At 33.3% G+C, this 4,696-nt stretch overlaps 1 non-coding gene across 1 annotated transcript; it reads left to right on the top strand.

The window, feature by feature from the left end:
• Positions 1–1,420: 1,420 nt before the first annotated feature.
• Positions 1,421–1,496, top strand: Trnaa-cgc. Its single transcript has one exon. It is a non-coding gene; the product is annotated as a tRNA-Ala (tRNA).
• The last annotated feature ends 3,200 nt before the right edge of the window (positions 1,497–4,696 follow it).

The raw sequence follows: 4,696 nt of genomic DNA, 5'->3' as shown, positions 1-4,696 counted from the left end.
AATTTCTCAAAATTGTTGACAACATCAAGCCATCCACTGAGGAAGCTCTAAGAACACAAATGGGAATAAGTACAAAGAAATCCACACCAAAACCCATCCTAATACAATGACTAAACTAAAAGCAAAGAGAAAAAAACAGCTAGAAGAGTACTTCATAATGACTTTCAAAAATAAAGATGAAATTAAACATTTCTGTACAAAGAAAGATTCTAAAAGTATCAAACACTAGAGTTGTACTGAAAGAAGTATTAAAGAGTATTTTTCAAATCAATGGAAAATAGACCCAGTGGAAACTGGGAGCTGGAAAAAGAAACAAAAATCAATATGCATGTGGGTAAATCGAAATGAATATTACCTGTATTAAATGTAATAATAGTGTATTGGGGGTTACATTATTTGTAGAATTAAAATACTAGGCAACTAGGGCATTTTAGTTAGTAACAGGACAAAAAGTTAAAGAATTCTGTGATTCTTGCATTTTTCTGGGATGAGATAAAGATATTAATTAATATTAGGATTATGTAAGTCAAATATATGTATCATAAACAAGGAAGGGTAAACATCTAAAAATGCTTAAAAGGGCATTTAACATGCAGGCTAACTGAAGAGGAAATCAAATTTCTTTTGAATCATCAAAAGAATATAAGGAAGAGAGACATAAAACATGCAGAAAAAATCGTATTAAGTAAGATGACAGACCAAATCCTGATATATCAATAACGGAAAAAATATAAATGGATTAAATGCTCTAATTAAAAGACAAACAGGAAGCAAATCTTGAAAATATAACCATAAATAATTTACAAGAGTTATATCTAAAATGTAAGGATAACACACACACATACCCATATTTATAGCCACACAAGTCACAACAGCCAAACTATGGAACCAATCCAGTGTCCTTCAATGGATGGATGGATAAAGAAAATGTGGTAAATATACACAACGGAGTTTATCCAACCATTTAAGAAGCGAAATTATGTTATTTGCAGAAAATGGATGGAACTTGAGACCATTATGTTAAATGAAATAAGCCAAACCCAGAGAGTCAAAGATCATATGTTGTCTCGCATATGCAGAAGCTAGAGAGGAAAAGAAAGAGAACTGTAAAGAGGTCGGGGAGCAAAGTGAAAAGAGGGTGAGGGGGTCAGAAAGATCTCATGAAAATCGAAGGGAGATCCTTGGAGTAAGGAAAGGGACCAGGGGAAGGAGGAGGAGGGCAGGAAAAGGGGAAACCCTGGGGCAGGAGTGATATTGGCCAAATTATATTGTTATGTTGCTCACAAGTATAAATATGTACCGATGAATTTCACCATTATGTACAACTATAATGCACCAATAAAGAGTATGGAAAAAATAAATAAAATATAATGATACAGAAAAGTTGGCAGTAAAAGGGTAGAAAAAGATAAAACCAGGGGCTAGGGTTATAGCTCAGTTGGTAGAGTGCTTGCCTCGCATGCACAGGGCCCTGGGTTCAATCCCCAGTACTGGCAAAAACAAAAACAAAACAAAACAAAAAAAGATAGATAGATAGATAGATAAAACCCTACAAACACTAAATAAAAGAAAGCTGTGTAATTATAATGATATTAGTAGATCACAAAAGGATTTAAGGCGAAAGCATTACTACAAATACATATGAAAAATTCATGATGATACACGATCAATTAATGGGGAAGAGAAATCCATTCTGAATGTGCATGAAACTATTAATACTGATTCATAAATATATGAAACAAAGTTTAAAGGAAATATAGAGGGAATTAAATAAATAGGCAGTCATGGTGGATTTTAACATACTTTTCAGTATCAGAATAAGCAGACAAAAAATAATCAGAAAGTATACAGATCTGAACATAATGACAAACTTGACTTGCTTTCAATCACTAAAGAAAATGTTTAAGGCAAATTTCATCAGATACCAAATGAAATCATAAGTGATGTTTTATGATATCATAAGACATCTAAGAAATTCTTAATAACCCAGGTCAAAGAAGAAATTACAGTGAAAATAGAAAATGTTTTTATTAATGAAAAGACCAAACAACACATCAGGGTATTGGAGTATTCCTAAAATTGTTTGAGAGAAATTTTTGCTTTAAATGCATATATTAGGGGGGGACCCCAAATCACCAAACTAAGCACCCACCTTAAGAAGTTAGGAGAAAATTAAACAAAATGAAAGTTGAAGGAAATAACAAATAAATAGAAAAGCAGAAATGAAATTTAGAACCAGCATAAAATAAAGAGAATCAGTAAAGGCAAAAATTTTTTGGAAAGACTAATAAAATGAATAAATTCAAAGATATAAAAGGACATGCATAAATAACTACCAGCAGGAATGAACAAGTGGATGTCATTGTAGATCTTACAGATATTATAGAGAGGATAGTAATATGTGAGTAATTAAATTTCTAAAAATATGATAATTTTCTAGTTGATTTCTAGCTTAATTTTACTATGTACAAAAAAGAATCTATATGAAGTCAAAACTTAGGATTCCATAGATTACCATTTTTGAAATATTTTTTAAAATATTTTTAGTTGTAGATGGACATAATATCTTTTTTTTTTTTAATGTGGTGCTGAGAATCAAACCCAGTGCCTCACCCATGCTAGGCAAGTGCTCTACCACTGAGCCACAACCCAAGCCCAGTTTTTGAAATATTTTAAATGTGTGTGAAAAGAATGTTTACTCTTTAGTTGTTGGATACAGATTTTAAAATAAGACAATTAAACCAGGCATGGTGACCCTTCCTGTAATCCCAGTTATGTCCTGAGTTCCTATCTTCACTTAATATTTTTTTTGTTTCAGTGCTTCCTACTTTCTTGCCACCTTATTAATTCATTTAATGATTTATGTAAAAAAAATATTTTTCATCTGGAGTTTCTAGTGGTTTCCAGTGGGAACGTTTGCCAGTGTATGACATCTATTGAACTGCCAATAATGGAAGTCCCCCAGAGCCATGTTTCTGAAACACCAAACAGATCATTTCACTTTACTCCTTAAACATCTTCAGTGACTCCCCCATTCATTGCTTTCAGAATCACATAGAAACTCCTTAGCTTGATCTGGTTCTGCCCACCCCTCCAGCCTCATTGAAAGGGCCATCATGAGATACACTCAACCCACCCAGCATTCTCTACCTCCTATCTTTGGTAATCTCCACTCCACCCCAAATTCAAGGCTCGGCATAGGCACTACTCTTCAAGGAATCCACCCACAACTTAATCTGGGTTCATGATCTTATGGTCTGTTCACAAGCATTTACAAAGTTCCTGCACTGTAAATCATCTTTTTACTAATTCGGTCCCTATAAAAACTGCAGAATATAATTTCCTAGAATCAGATATGACTCATAATAAATATACAACAAGTGTTTTTAAATGAATGAAAAAAAATGAATGAATGGAAATACCATATTGCTATGGATCACAGGTTGTTAAGCATTCACATGAACTACTAATTCATAAAGGATAGGGGATTTGAACATGAAAATTCATAACAGCAGCCCTCCCTTATCCATAACTTTACTTTCCAAGGTTTCATTTACTTTCAGTCAACTGTGGTCCAAAAATTTTGCATGGAAAATTCCAGAAATAAACAATTCATACATTTTTAAATTGCACAACATTCTGAGCAGTGTCTTGCTCTGTCTTGTCTTCCATTGCCTTGCTTCATCTTGCCTGAGATATGAATCATCCCTTTATCCAGTGTATCCGTGCTATATATGCTACCCACTTATTAGTCACTCACTAGCCATCTTTGTTATCAGTTCAACTGTGGTGGTATCATAGTGCTTGTGTTCAAATAACCTTTATTTTCCTTAAAAATAACCCCAAACAGCATGAGTAGAGATTCTGAAAACTTTATTATATTATTATAATTATTATATTTTATTATTAATTTCTTATTGTGCCTAATTTATAAATTAAATTTCATTGTAAGTATGTACATAAAGTTTTTTTTAAAAGCATGGTGTATATAAGAGTTCAGGACTCTCCAGGGTTTCGGGCATCCACTGGGGGTCTTGGAATGCATCCTTTTCAGATAAGGGGTAGGGGGAAAACTGTGTTTGAATTTAGAAAAGATTTAGGTAACCTTAATCTGATACAAATTTCCAAAACTTTTTTGATTTTTTTAAAAATATTTCTCATAAGCCATATATTCTGAATCTTTTCAGCAGAAAACCCTCAGGCAATTCCATTGAAGAAGCATTGTCTTCATCGGCTTGCATCTTCCTTACAAAATTCTGAGTGGCACAGGTTGTGCATTTCTGAATTGCATTTTTAAAAACTGGCGAGATCGAGTATCCCCAAGTAGAGCAAAAAACAAGAATTGATGTTAAGGTATGGGGTGGGATTAGGGCACGCAGTAGGAGTACTGATCCTTCTTTATGGATATGGTTACTAATTTGCACTGACATTCATCTGAAGATGCTCTAGTTCATAGCATTAATCTCTACTTACATGAGCTTTCAGAACTCTGTTCTCCCTTCCCCTTTACAGCAGATTATCAGCTGTATTTGTCATCCTCTACCATAACCAAAGACGTGAGATTTGGAATATGAATCCCAAAACACAAAAACGCCAACTGGGACCAAAAAGATCATATGCAAAAACATTAATTTTCACTTTTATTGTTCCAGCTGTTATAGTGTTAATTGATACAACCTATTTATTCATAAATAAA

Source organism: Marmota marmota, unplaced genomic scaffold, assembly GCF_001458135.2.
Source record: "Marmota marmota marmota unplaced genomic scaffold, marMar, whole genome shotgun sequence".
NCBI classification, from domain to species: Eukaryota; Metazoa; Chordata; class Mammalia; order Rodentia; family Sciuridae; genus Marmota; species Marmota marmota.
This window is presented reverse-complemented; position numbering and strand designations above follow the sequence as displayed.